Consider the following 15,110-nt stretch of genomic DNA (forward strand, 5'->3'; position numbering starts at 1 on the left):
GTTTATTTTTTCAAAAAATCATCTTTATTTCACTGATATTTTGTATTTCTTAGGTTTCAATTTTGTTTATTCTCTAATTTTAATTATTTCTTTCCTCGTAATTTTTGGTTTGGTTTTTTGTTTTTCTAGATCTTAGAGATGCATTCATATAGCTTATTTATTTGATGCCTTTCTAGTTTCTTGATGTAGGCACCATTTGCTATAAAATTTCCACTTAACACTGCTTTTGCTGTATCCCATAGGTTTTGGTACATTGTATTATCTTTTTTTTTAAGATTTTATTTATTTATTCCAAAGTCAGAGTTCCGCAGAGAGAGAGAAGTCTTCCATCTGATGCTTCACTCCCCAATTGTCTGCAACGGCCAGAGCTGCACTGATCTGAAGCCAGGAGCCAAGAGCTGCTTCTGGGTCTCCCACGTGGGTGCAGGGGCCCAAGGACTTGGGCCATCTTCCACTGCTTTCCCAGGCCATAGCAGAGAGCTGGATCGGAAGTGGAGCAGCCGGCTCTCGAACCAGCACTCATATAGAATGCTGGCACTTCAGGCCAGGGCATTAACCCCTTGTGCCACGGCGCCAGCTGTTGTGTTGTCTTTGTTTCCAGAAATTTTTTTATTTCCCTTTTGATTTCTTCTATTACCCACTCTTCATTCAGGAGCATCTTTGTTCAGTTTCCATTTGTTTGCATATTTTCTAGTGATTCTTGAGTCGTTAATTTCCAGCTTCATTCCATTGTGGTCAGAAAAGATGCATGGTATGATTTCAGTTATTTTGAATTTATTTTTAAAGATTTATATATTTATTTGAAAGAGTTACACAGAAAAGAGGCAGAGAGAGAGAGAGATATCTTCCATCTGATGGTTTACTCCCCAGTTGGCTGCAATGGCCGGAGCTGTGCTGATCCGGAGCCAGGAGCCAGGAGGACTTGGGCCATTCTCTACTGCTTTCCCAGGCCATAGCAGAGAGCTGGACTGGAAGTGGAGCAGCCGGGTCTCAAACTGGCACCCATATGGGATGCTGGCGCTTCAGGCCAGGTTGTTAACACGGTGCGCCACAGCGCCGACCCCTCAATTCTTTTGAATTTACTGAGACTTACTTTATTGCCTAGCATATGGTCTGTCCTAGAGCAAATTCCTTGCACTGATGATAAGAATGTGTATATACAACTGTGGGATGAAAAGTTATGTAGGTATCAGGGTTCTTTTGGTCCATCATGTTGATTAGCTCTGTAGTTTCTTTGTTGATTTTCTGTCTGGTTGTTCTGTGCATTGCTGATAGTTTGATTTTTTTTTTTTTTTGACAGGCAGAGTGGACAGTGAGAGAGAGACAGAGAGAAAGGTCTTCCTTTTGCCGTTGGTTCACCCTCCAATGGCCGCCGTGGTCGGCGCGCTGCGCTGATCCGATGGCAGGAGCCAGGTATTTATCCTGGTCTCCCATGGGGTGCAGGGCCCAAGCACCTGGGCCATCCTCCACTGCACTCCCGGGCCACAGCAGAGAGCTGGCCTGGAAGAGGGGCAACCGGGACAGAATCCGGTGCCTCGACCGGGACTAGAACCCGGTGTGCCGGGGCCGCAAGGTGGAGGATTAGCCTGTTGAGCCACGGCGCCGGCCAGATAGTTTGATGTTGAAATCCTCTGTTGTTATTTTACTGGAGCCTATGTTTCCCTTTAGATCCATTAACATTTCTTTAAAATAGGTGCCCTGGCATTGGGTGCATATACATTTTATTTATTTATTTTTTTAATTTTTAATTTTTGACAGAGTGGACAGTGAGAGAGAGAGAGAGAGAAAGGTCTTCCTTTACCATTGGTTCACCCTCCAATGGCCGCCAAGGCTGATGCGCTGTGGCTGGCGCATCGGGCTGATCCAAGGCAGGAGCCAGGTGCTTCTCCTGGTCTCCCATGCGGGTGCAGGGCCCAAGCACTTGGGCCATCTTCCACTGCACTCCCTGGCCACAGCAGAGAGCTGGCCTGGAAGAGGAGCAACCGGGACAGAATCCGGTGCCCCTACCGGGACTAGAACCCAGTGTGCTGGCGCCACAAGGCGGAGGATTAGCCTATTGAGCCACGGCGCCGGCCTGGGTACATATACATTTATTATAGTCACATCTTCCTGTTGAATTGATCTTTTGATCATTACAAAATGCCCTTCTTTGTCTCTCTTAACAGATTTTATGTTAAAGAGTTACATGAGAGAGGAGGAGAGGCGGGGGGTGGGGTGGGGCATCTTCCACCTGCTAGTTCACTCCCCAGTTGGCTGCAGTGGCTGGAGCTGTGCCGATCCGGAGCCAGGAGCCAGGAGCCAGGAGCTTCCTCCAAGTCTCCCACATGGGTGCAGGGGCCCAAGGACTTGGGCGATCTTCTACTGTTTTCCCAGGCCATAGCATTGAGATTGATTAGAAGTAGAGGCCGGCGCCGCGGCTCACTAGGCTAATCCTCCGCCTTGCGGCGCCAGCACACCGGGTTCTAGTCCCGGTCGGGGCGCCGGATTCTGTCCCGGTTGCCCCTCTTCCAGGCCAGTTCTCTGCTGTGGCCCGGGAGTGCAGTGGAGGATGGCCCAAGTGCTTGGGCCCTGCACCCCATGGGAGACCAGGATAAGTACCTGGCTCCTGCCACAGCACGCCAGCTGTGGCAGCGGCCATTGGAGGGTGAACCAACGGCAAAGGAAGACCTTTCTCTCTCTCTCTCTTACACTGTCCACTCTGCCTGTCAAGAAAAAAAAAAAAAGAAAAAAAAAAAAAGAAAAAAGAAGTAGAGCAGCCTGATCTTGAACCGGCGCCCATATGGGATGCCAGCACTGCAGGCAGTGGCTTTACCTGATATGCCACAGTGCCAGCCCCAGTCTATGTCTTTTAACTGGAGAGTTGAGGCCATTTATATTCCAGGCTATTATTGATAAGTAATGAGTTGGCCCTGCATTTTCCCACAGATATTCCAATTGTTTGCTTTGGATTTCCTTTGTATTCATTCATAGACTTAACTCCATTTTCTCATAAACTTTTTTTTTTTTTTGACAGGCAGATTGGATAGTGAGAGAGAGAGACAGAGAGAAAAGGTCTTCCTTTACCGTTGGTTCACCCTCCAATGGCTGCCAAGGCTGGTGTGCTGCGGCCGGCGCACTGCGCTGATCCAAAGCCAGGAGCCAGGTGCTTCTCCTGGTCTCCCATGTGGTGCAGGGCCCGAGCACTTGGGCCATCCTCCACTGCACTCCCGGGCCACAGCAGAGAGCTGGCCTGGAAGAGGGGCAACTGGGACAGAATCTGGCGCCCTGACCGAGACTAGAGCCCGGTGTGCTGGTGCTGCTAGGTGGAGGATTAGCCTATTGAGCCGCGACGCCGGCCTCTCATAAACTTTTGAAGAACCCTTGTACTTGCTTTTATCCTAAAACTTTACGTTTTCATGTGGTTTCAGGTCCGTCACCATCAGCCCATTCTGGGAGTACTAATAAAATACTACATGGCCTCTGCCTTGAAAAGTATTGGAGGAATTTTATTTTTTATTGTTGCTAAGGGAATGTCTCTTGTATTGAATTTCTTTAATTGACATCCCCCAGATAATATTGATTATCTTAAGGTTTTATGTTTCAGCTAAGTTGCACAGGGCCTTTGGCAAATATAACTTGGTACCATGCAAATAACCGCCTTCCAGATCAATGTGAATTGTCCCTAGTGATGTGCTTGGGGGCCATCCAGTTCATATTCTCAGCCAGTCCGATGTTATTTTATCACAGTGTGAACCTCCTTGAGTTCATGTGTTCAGTTGAGGTCATGGTTTAATATTAAACATGTCTCGTACCAGTGAGGCAGTGCCGTAGGAAAACATGAGATTTGTGTATCATTGACACACAGCTACCTGCCTTTTAGGCTCTACTTTAGTGACTATATTCTTTATTTATTTATTTATTTATTTATTTATTTATTGACAGAGTTAGAGACAGAGAAAGGTCTTCATTCCGTTGGTTCACCCCCTAAATGGCTGCCATGGCTGGTGCTACGCCGATCTGAAGCCAGGAGGCAGGTGCTTCTCCTGGTCTCCCATGTGGTGCAGGGCCCGAGCACTTGGGCCATCCTCCACTGCACTCCCGGGCCACAGCAGAGAGCTGGCCTGGAAGAGGGGCAACTGGGACAGAATCTGGCGCCCTGACCGAGACTAGAGCCCGGTGTGCTGGTGCTGCTAGGTGGAGGATTAGCCTATTGAGCCGCGACGCCGGCCTCTCATAAACTTTTGAAGAACCCTTGTACTTGCTTTTATCCTAAAACTTTACGTTTTCATGTGGTTTCAGGTCCGTCACCATCAGCCCATTCTGGGAGTACTAATAAAATACTACATGGCCTCTGCCTTGAAAAGTATTGGAGGAATTTTATTTTTTATTGTTGCTAAGGGAATGTCTCTTGTATTGAATTTCTTTAATTGACATCCCCCAGATAATATTGATTATCTTAAGGTTTTATGTTTCAGCTAAGTTGCACGGGGCCTTTGGCTAATATAACTTGGTACCATGCAAATAACCGCCTTCCAGATCAATGTGAATTGTCCCTAGTGATGTGCTTGGGGGCCATCCAGTTCATATTCTCAGCCAGTCCGATGTTATTTTATCACAGTGTGAACCTCCTTGAGTTCATGTGTTCAGTTGAGGTCATGGTTTAATATTAAACATGTCTCGTACCAGTGAGGCAGTGCCGTAGGAAAACATGAGATTTGCGTATCATTGACACACAACTACCTGCCTTTTAGGCTCTACTTTAGTGACTATATTCTTTATTTATTTATTTATTTATTTTTTGACAGAGTTAGAGAGAGACAGAGAAAGGTCTTCATTCCGTTGGTTCACCCCCTAAATGGCTGCCATGGCTGGTGCTACGCCGATCTGAAGCCAGGAGGCAGGTGCTTCCTCCTGGTCTCCCATGAGGGTGCAGGGCCCAAGGACTTGGGCCGTTCTCCACTGCCTTCCCGGGCCACAGCAGAGAGCTGGACTGGAAGAGGAGCAACCGGGACAGACTCTGGCGCCCCGGCCGGGACTAGAACCTGGGGTGCCGGCGCCACGGCTCAATGACTGTATTCTGAGAGAACTGAAACTATCAGAGAAATCTTTACTTTTAGTGGCAGGCGCTGGAGTTGTCCCTGATAATATCTTCTAGGAGGAGCCAAAATCAGTTTTTCAACCTGCCTGAAGTAGTGATTGAGATCTGCTCTTCCTAGAGTTTAGGTGATCAGTTGGGTTCATTGTTTAATATGCAACAAGGATTATGTCAGCAAGTCAGTGCTGTGGGAAAACATCACATTTGTTGATCACTGGTGGCTTTGTCCAAATTGCAACATATTCATCTGGATGCCCATCTCAGACACCACCTCTGCCCTCTGTCTGTGTCTTGAAGGTCAGAGACGTTGGAGAATTTGAATCTAGCTAGAATCCTAGTAACCAGCCCTGAGAACAGGTTCTAAGGACCCGGTAGCAGGAGATGAGAGTGAAAGGTCTTGTCTAAGGTCAGGAGAGCGGACAGTACCTGGACTGAGACCCCTGTGGTCTGGACTCCTGTGCTGGCTCCCGCTAATCCTGTCTCAGCTGTTCCTCTCTTCCAGAATCCCGTGTGTGTTCCTGTCTGGCCGTTGTCCATCTTCTGTTCCCTGCCTCCTTCGGTGCTCCCTTCTGTGGATCAGAGACCTGTGGCCCTCCACTATACTCTTTGAACAGGTGCTTAGTCTCTGTAAAGTCATTCTGGGTGAAACTGACGCGAGCGTCAGCTTCGTCCACTTGGAATTGGCTCATTTGGTGTCCGGCCCCTCCTTGAAAAGAACTGATGCAGACGGTCAGATTCAGCCTCGAGCGCCCGCTCTCCCTGCTGCTTCCAGCTCTGGATTGCTTCCCTCTAGACCTGTCCGCCTTCTCCGTCCAGGCCATTGCGTGTGCGGTCTCTGCAGGGACCTCCATCCGACGAGTCTGCTGGACTCCACAGGGACTGCCTCAGACTCTTGGGGTGGTGTTTTTTTTTTCTTTTTTCTCTAGACCAGGAAGTGAGGGTGACATCGGCATCTGGGGGGCCAAGAGGCAAGACTGAGACTAAACACCCTCTGCTGCCATCCAGCTGGGTCCACACACACTCCTAAGCTGCCTTGTCAGGAATGCTACCTGGTGGCGAAGTAAAAACGGATTTAACTTCCACTGATACTTCAAGTCCCACATCTAATAACTTTATTACCTCAAGAGCTTTGGTAATACATGATTCCGGGAAGATGAGTCGAGAAGGTTCTGTTTTTGCATACGTTAGAATAGGTGATTTCAGTGCCTGCGTATCTTCCCCACCGTGGTTCCTGTGCTGAGGGCTTCCCACGCGGACCTCAGGGACCGAGGACACTCTCTGCTGCTTGTGGGCTGGGCTCACTGAAGACAGGCAGGAAGAACCAGGTGGTTCATGCCGAAAGGAGCAGTCTTCGACAAAGGGTGGGAGCTGGTGGGAAAATACCCCAGCTCACCTGTCCTCAGCCCTAGTCTAAGGCATGCTCCACTTAGTCCACCAGAAGGTCCCCCGTGGGATGGGCCCCAGTGCACTGACATGCACTGCCTTTGCTTTCCTGTCTTCCCTGATGTGCAGCTCTGTCCTCTCAACATGTGTCCTGGGATAACCTCCCAGATAAGCTGTTTACATGCAGCCTTGTCTCAGGGACAGCTTTTGGGGGAAACTCATGGGTTTTATATTCACTCCGTCAGTTACTTCTCACACAAGCATGAAGGGGGCATCGGATCCATCTTAAGAGATGAGAGCTGAGGTTCAGAGAGGTTAAAATGTTCTTCATTGTCACAAAGCAGTAAGAGATGGATCCAGGGTGTGAGACCATGCCTGTGTGGCTGCTTTATTTATTTTATTTTATTTATTTGAAAGACATAGTTACAGAGAGAGGTAGAGGCAGAGAGAGGTCTTCCATCTGCTGGTTCACTTCCCAGATGGCCGCAACGGCCAGAGCTGTGCTGATCTGAAGCCAGGAGCCAGGAGCCTCTTATGGGTCTTCCACATGAGTGCAGGAGCCTAAGGACTTGGGCCATCTTCTACTGCTTTCCCAGGCCATAGCAGAGAGCTGGATCAGAAGTGGAGCAGCCAGGACTCGAGCCGGCGCCCATACGGGATGCTGGCGCTGCTTGCCAGGGCGTTAACCCGCTGCGCCACAGCACCAGCCCCCTCGCCTGTGTGGCTTCTAAGCCTGTCTCATTTCTACCATTGAAGGCAGCGTCAGGTTAAATCCTTGGATGGGCTCAGCAGACTAGCCTCTGGATCAGTTCTGTGCATTGATGCGTGATCTTGGGTTGCGTTCCAGGTTTTCTGCAGTGCCTATTGACTCTGCCTGTAATGTTTTCTCCTCTAGTTTATGTTGTGTCAGGGTCCTCAGGACCATCCTCAGGTTCATTGCTTCTCTAGAAGCACTCGTAGAACCCCGCAGAGATTTTGTCCTCACGGTTATAGTTCATTATAGCAAACAGATATGGATAGAAATCTGTAAAGGGAAAAGGCACATAGGGGGTGGGCGTTGTGTGCAGCAAGTTGAGCTGCAGCTTGGGACGGCCACATCCCATATTGGATGTTCTGGCCACTCTGATTCTGACCCAGCTTCCTGCTGATGCACACCCAGGAGGCAGCAGATGTTCAGATACTTGGGTTGTTGTCACCCCTGTGGGAGACAGAGATGGAGCTCCGGGCTCCTGGCTTCTGCCTGGCTCAGCCCGACTGTTGTGGGCGTTTGGGAGGTGAACCAATGGATGCAATCAATCAATCAAAACCTCTCTCTCTCTTTCCCTCCCCCCCCCCCCCCCCAGTTTTAAAAAGGTACATAAGATGCCTGCTCCCATTTTTCTTTTCATATCACAATGGAGCTGTTCAGACAGCTCTTAATTCTCCCAGCAGTGATGTGTGACAGCACATACATGCATTGCCAGCCAGGAAAGCTTGTCCAATCCTTGTTTAGACATGGGCTATTACTGGAGGTCTGGCGTGTGGTCTGACCTTAGTTCTTCAGTGCCTCGCCCCTGCGGAGATCAGACTGATAACGTGGCCCAAGGACTTGCTGCGCCAACAACGCTATTAGCAAATACTATCTGGGAGCACCCAAACCACTCAGGTGTACAAAGATACTCTTTACCAGGCAGGATATTCCCAGAACTTAAAGGTGGAGGTGACCTCCGTCCCGGGAGATAGTCGAGGGCCAGTAGTTTCTTTGGCTTGTACAGAGTGTGGACAGCACAGGTCTGCCGTGTGAACTCTTAACTGCATACTCTCATCGATTTTCCTTCTCATATGAGACAGCACAAACATGACCTCACAAAGGCCTTTGCCAGCCAACCAGCCTGAACCGTACCCTCCATCACCGTCTGTCTCTTTCCCTTGGTTTCTTTTCTTTCTTTTTTTGACAGGCAGAGTGGACAGTGAGAGAGAGAGAGAGAGAGAGAGAGAGAGAGAGAGAGAGAGAGAAAGGTCTTCCTTTTGCCATTGGTTCGCCCTCCAATGGCCACTGCTGCCAGCGCACTGCAGCCAGTGCATCGCGCTGATTCGAAGCCAGGAGCCCGGTGGTCTCCCATGCGGGTGCAGGGCCCAAGCACTTGGGCCATCCTCCACTGCACTCCCGGGCCACAGCAGAGAGCTGGCCTGGAAGAGGGGCAACCGGGACAGAATCCGGTGCCCCAACCGGGACTAGAACCCGGTGTGCTGGCGCCGCTAGGTGGTGGATTAGCCTAGTGAGCCGCGGCGCCGGCCCCTTGGTTTATTTTCATCATTGCTCTTCTGACCCGTATGCATTTTCCAGTTTATGCTCTGCATCTTTCCATAGTTCTTTGAGAGCCTTTGTTGCTCTTGTTCATTGTTGTAGGTCAAATGCCAAGAACAGAGACTGGCACAGAGGATGGATTCAATAAATGACATTTGGTGAATGAAGGAGTCTAGATAGTAGTGGACTGATTTTGGATACCTCTTCTGGCCCTAAAATACGATGATTCAACCTAATAGACCCATGTTTTTCTGATTAGATTTTGAGTTTGGATAAGGAAAGACTATTTTTTCCTAGGGTTTTCCCACTCAGAAATTCTCAAGGCAGGGTTGGGCAAGAGCAGGCACCTGAGAAAGCCGACGGAATGCAGGACTTCTTCCGCCTGGAGTGGCCCTGGGCTTTCCCCTGCCTCCCTTCTCTCTCTTGCTTCTGTTTGCTTGTGACTTGTGAGTCAGACTTTTGTATTATCTGTGGTTGCTCTTGCTCTTATTCTTTTTTTTTTTCTTTCTTTTCAGCTCATTTGCACAGACTGTTCCTTTTATTTATTTATTTTTTTTGACAGGTAGAGTGGACAGTGAGAGAGAAAAAAAGGTCTTCCTTTCTTCCTTTACCGTTGGTTCACCCTCCAACGGCCGCTGTGGCCGGCGCGCTGCGGCTGGCGCATTGCGCTGATCCAATGGCAGGAGCCAGGTGCTTCTCCTGGTCTCCCATGGGGTGCAGGACCCAATCACTTGGGCCATCCTCCACTGCACTCCCTGGCCACAGCAGAGAGCTGGCCTGGAAGAGGGGCAACGGGACAGAATCTGGCGCCCCGACCAGGACTAGAACCCGGAGTGCCAGTGCCGCAGGCAGAGGATTAGCCAAGTGAGCCGCAGCGCCGGCCTAGAGGCATCTTTTCTAATGTAATTAATATTCTGTATCTTTTCAAATCTCCATGTATTCTTTATTTTTTTAAAAGATTTATTTTATTTGAAAGGCAGAGTTACAGAGAGGCTGAGGCAGAGAGAGATAGCAATTCCCAGATGGCTGCAACAGCTGGAGCTGTGCCAATCCAAAGCCAGGAGCCAGGTGCTTCCTCTGGGTCTCCCACACTGGTGCAGGGGCCAGAGGACTTGGGCCCATATGGGATGCTGGCACTGCAGGGCAGGGCTTTAACCCACTGTGCCATAGTGCCGGCCCCGATAATGCTGTCATTTTAGAATGAATCTGAAAGGGTTCCCCTCCTTTTCAATTTTTTGGAATAGTTTGAGAAGCATTGGTGTTATTTAATCCTTAAAAGTTTGATAGAATTTGACTGTGATACCATCTGGTCCTGGGCTTTCCTTTCTTTGAGATCTTTAATTAATTCAATCCCATTACTCGCAATTGGTCTGTTTTCTCTACCTTTGTGGTTCAATTTTGGAAAGTTATATGTATCCAGAAATTTTTCCTTTTTTTTTTTTTCTAAATTTTCCAATTTGTTGTCATGTAGTTGTTCATAGTAGTTCCTGATGATCCTTTGTAAGTTTATGGTATCATATTATTTCTTCTGTCTCTTATTTTAATAATTTGAGCCTTTTTTCTTTTGGTTAGTCTAGCTAAAGTTTCCTCAATTTTATTTTTTGGAAAAAAGCCAAACTTTTCATTTAATTAATCTTTTGTATTGCTTTCTGTTAGGAAAAGAGTTGCAGATTGGTGCCTCCTCACACAGGGCACCAAAATGTTAGGAAAAGAGTCACAGAATAGAGAGGAGGCAGTGCACAAATTTACAGCCAGACTGAATCTATTCAGAGAAAATCAACTGGTAGAGGTGGATGACCAGCTGCCCGCTGCACATTGATGGAAGACGTGGCAGAAGGCCCTACCCCAAGGGGCTGGGCCTTTGTATATTTTAAGAGGGCTGGGGCCGGCGCCGCGGCTCACTAGGCTAATCCTCCACCTAGCGGCGCCGGCACACCGGGTTCTAGTCCCGGTCAGGGCGCCGGATTCTGTCCCGGTTGCCCCTCTTCCAGGCCAGTCCTCTGCTGTGGCCAGGGAGTGCAGTGGAGGATGGCCCAGGTGCTTGGGCCCTGCACCCTATGGGAGACCAGGAAAAGCACCTGGCTCCTGGCTCCTGCCATCGGATCAGTGCGGTGCGCCGGCCGCAGCGCGCCGGCCGCGGCGGCCATTGGAGGGTAAACCAACGGCAAAGGAAGACCTTTCTCTCTTTCTCTCTCTCTCACTCTCCACTATGCCTGTCAAAAAAAAAAAAAAAAAAAAAAAAAAAAAAAAAAAAAAGAGAGAGAGAGGGCTGGGGCTGGGGGTGGGGTAGGGGGCAGCAGGTGGAGGGGAATTCCTGGAAGTGGTCTTTGAGGTGGCCGTGGGGATGGGGGGTGAAGGCAGTAGTGTGTGAGATCCACTGAGGTTCAAGGGCAAGAAATACATTCCATTGTTTATCTTTTGGGCAATGAGAATGGCTGAGGCTTGTGTCTTTGTTCCATCACTTTGTTTCTGTTTTGGTTATTTCTGCTCTGTTATTCTCTGTCTCTACTGTCTTTGGGTATGATCTTTACTCTTTTTTCCAGATCTTTGAGATGCACTGTTAGGTTATTTGATATCTTTCTGTTTTCTGGATGTAGGTGCTTATTGCTATAAATTTTTCTTAATACTGCTTTTTTTTAAAAAAATATTTATTTATTGGAAAGTCAGAGTTACAGAGAGAGGAGAGAGAGAGAGAAAGAGAGAGAGGTCTTCCATCCACCGGTTCACTCCCCAATTGTCTGCAATGGCCGGAGCTGTGCTGATCCGAAGCCAGGAGCCAGGAGCTTCCTCCGGGTCTCCCACATCGGTGCAGGGCCCCAAGAACTTGGGCCATCTTCTACTGCTTTCCCAGGCCACAACAGAGAGCTGGATTGGAAGTGGAGCAGCCAGGTCTTGAACCGGCACCCATATGGGATGCTGGTGCTTCAGGCCAGGCAGTTAACCTGCTGTGCCACAGTGCCCGCCCCTTAATACTGCTTTTGTTGTACATTTTGGTATATGCTGTGTTTCTATTTTCAAGAATTTTAAAAATTTCCCTTTTGATTTATTCAACAACTCATATTTTTGGAAGATTTATTTATTTATTTCAAAGTCACTCCCCAAACAGCTGGAGCTGTGCCAATCTGAAGCCAGGAACTTCTTCCGGGTCTCCCACATGGGTTCTGGGTCCCAAGGACTTGGGCCATCTTCCACTGCTTTCCCAGGCCATAGCAGAGAGCTGGATCAGAAGAGGAGCAGCCGGGACTAGAACCAAGGCCCATATGGGATGCTGGCACTGCAGATGGAGCCTTAGCCCACTATGCTACTGTGCTGGCTCCTGTTGTTTATTTCTAACTTTATTCCATTGTATTCTGAAAAGGTACACGTTATGATTGAAATTATATTTAATTTGTTGGGACTTGTCTGTGTCCTTGTGTGTGGTGTATCTTTGAGAATGTTCCATCTGATGATGAAAGGAATGTGTCCTCTGTTAGGTACATTTGGTTTATAGTACGGTTTAGTTCTGATGTCTCTGTGCTGAGTTTTGACTCTGTGATCTGTCCGTCGGTGACAGTGGCGTGTTGAAGTCCCCACTGTTACTGTATTGGAGCCTGTCTCCCATTTGACTCAACAGTGCCCTGTTTAAAAATCAGGGTGCTCCAGCATTAGCTGTATATACAGTTACAATCATCATATCTTCTTTTTAAATGGATCCCTTGATCATTATGTGGTAACCATCTTTGTCCCTTTTTAAAGATTTTTGTCTTAAAGTCTATTTTGTCTGATATTAGTATAGCTACTCCTGCTCAGTTTGGTTTCTTTTCCCATCCATTCATCCATCCCCACTTTCCATCTGTATATGTCTTTCCCAGTGATGTGAGTTTCTTATAGGCAGCATTATCTTTGGATCTTACTTTTTAAATCCAACCAGCAGTCTGTATATTTTAGTTCTGGAATTGAATCCATTTGCATTCAATGTTATTAATGTTAAATCATGTTATGTTTTTCTTTTTTTTAAATTGATTTGACAGAGTTAGTGAGAGAGAAAGAGAGAAAGGTCTTCCTTCCATTGGTTCACCCCCCAAATGGCTGCCACAACCAGCACGCTGTGCTGATCTGAAGCCAGGAGCCAGGTGCTTCCTCCTGGTCTCCTATGCGGGTGCAAGGCCCAAGGACTTGGGCCATCCTCCACTGCATCCCGGGCCACAGCAGAGAGCTGGACTGGAAGAGGAGCAACCGGGACTAGAACCTGGTGCCCATATGGGATGCCAGCGCTGCAGGCGGAGGATTAACCAAGTGAGCCATGGCACCGGCCCCATTTTTTTCTTTTTAAAAATTCATTTATTTGGAAGAGAGAGTCTGATATCAATTGATTGATTAAGAGAGAGGTCTTTCATCCAGTGTTTGACTCCTAAAATGGCTATAACAGCCAAGTGTGGACCAGGCCAAAGCCAGGAGCCAAGAACTCCATCCTGGTTGTCACACGGGTGAGTGGAGTCCTTGGGCCTCCTTTGCTGCTCTCCAGGCGCTTTAACAGGAAGCTGAGTCAGGAGCAGCACAGCTGCAACTTGAACTGGGGCTCCAATATGGGGGGCTTCATGACAAGCAGCTTAGAGCTGTGGCACAACGCCAGCCCCTTTGCCTTTTTCCTTTAATATTCATTCTGTTTATTTTGGCTATGCATTGCTCTTTTTCTAGTGGGCTTTATGCCTTCATGTATTTTCACGTTGGTAGGTGGTTGTCTCTGTTTCTGGGGGTAGGACACCCTTTGGTGTCTTCTGTAATTCCGATCTGGTGGTGAGGAATTCCTCCAGTTTTTCCTTGTCTTATAAAGTCTTTATTTCTTCTTCATATTTTAAAGGTAACTTTGCTGGGTAAAGTATTCTTGGCTGAAAGTTCTTTTCTTTCAGAACTTGGAACATATCATTCCATTGCCTCCTGGCTGATGAAGTTTCTGATGGAAAAATCTGCTATTCAGGCCGGCGCCGCGGCTCACTAGGCTAATCCTCCGCCTAGCGGCGCCGGCACACCGGGTTCTAGTCCCGGTAGGGGCTCCGGATTCTGTCCCGGTTGCCCCTCTTCCAGGCCAGCCCTCTGCTGTGGCCAGGGAGTGCAGTGGAGGATGGCCCAGGTGCTTGGGCCCTGCACCCCATGGGAGACCAGGAAAAGCACCTGGCTCCTGGATCCTGCCATCGGATCAGTGCGGTGCGCCGGCCGCAGCGCGCCAACCGCGGTGGCCATTGGAGGGTGAACCAACAGCAAAGGAAGACCTTTCTCTCTGTCTCTCTCTCTCACTGTCCACTCTGCCTGTCAAAAAAAAAAAAAAAATCTGCTATTCATCCAACAAGGGGCTTCCTCGAAAGAAACTTGAAACTTTTCTCTGGCAAATTTTAGAATTCTCTTTCTGTGTAGATTTTTGGGAGCTTGGATGTAATGGGTCGTGGTGATGGTCATTTCTGGTTATGTCTATCTGGGGTCTCTTGGGCCTTCTGTATGTGGATATCTCTATCTTCCTCCAGACTGCAGAATGTTTTCAATGATTATTTCATTGAATAGATTTTCTGTACCTTAATTCTCTTCCTTCCTTCCTAAAATCCCTGTTATGTGAGTGTTGGTTTGTTTAATGGTGTTCCAAAGATCCTGTAGGCTGTTTTTGCTCTTTTAAAAAATATGTATATATTTCTTTTTTCGGTCTGTCTGGGATATCACAAAATACCTGTCTTCTAGTTTAGATAGTCTTTCTTCTGCTTGATGTAGTCTGCTGTTGAGGCTTTCAACTGTATTTTTTATTTAACATAATGAGTTCCCCACTTGCAGAATTTCTGCAGAATTTAAGATTACTCTTAATCTTGGAGGGGGAGAGGGAGAGGGAGGGGGAGGGACAGGGAGAGGGAGTAATTTAAGATTACTCTTCGTTAAATTTCTCATTCATATTGTGAACTGATTACCTAATTTCTTTAAGCTTCCTGTATCCTCTAGTATCTCTTAGTGTCCTCATAATCATTCACCGTTTCATCGGTTTCTGCGGAGCCTGACAAGAAAGTGCTACTGAATTCCTTATGGGCCACCATATCCCCCAGGTTTGTCATATTTCTTCACTTACTTTGTGCATCTAGTGGATCAGTCATTGCTGTTATTTTTTGAAGGGTGGCTTTTGAGGCTTGAGGTCTTCTTCCTGAAGGTGTGTCTTCAGGTGTTGGTCTGGTGTGCCACTTTAGCTCTTTTTTTGAGTTGGTTACTAAAGTGTAGTCTGTGATATTCTGTCGCTGTTAAGGAAAGCAGTGACAGCAGGAAGATGAGTGTGGGGGTGGGCTCTCTCAGTCTCCCAAGGGTATATATAGGTCTTGCTGGTGGTGACTGTGGCAGTTCCAGGCCCAAGTCCAGGGC

This window comes from Oryctolagus cuniculus, chromosome 19 (genome assembly GCF_051225735.1).
Source record: "Oryctolagus cuniculus isolate XC-2025 breed Fujian yellow rabbit chromosome 19, ASM5122573v1, whole genome shotgun sequence".
Classification (NCBI taxonomy): domain Eukaryota; kingdom Metazoa; phylum Chordata; class Mammalia; order Lagomorpha; family Leporidae; genus Oryctolagus; species Oryctolagus cuniculus.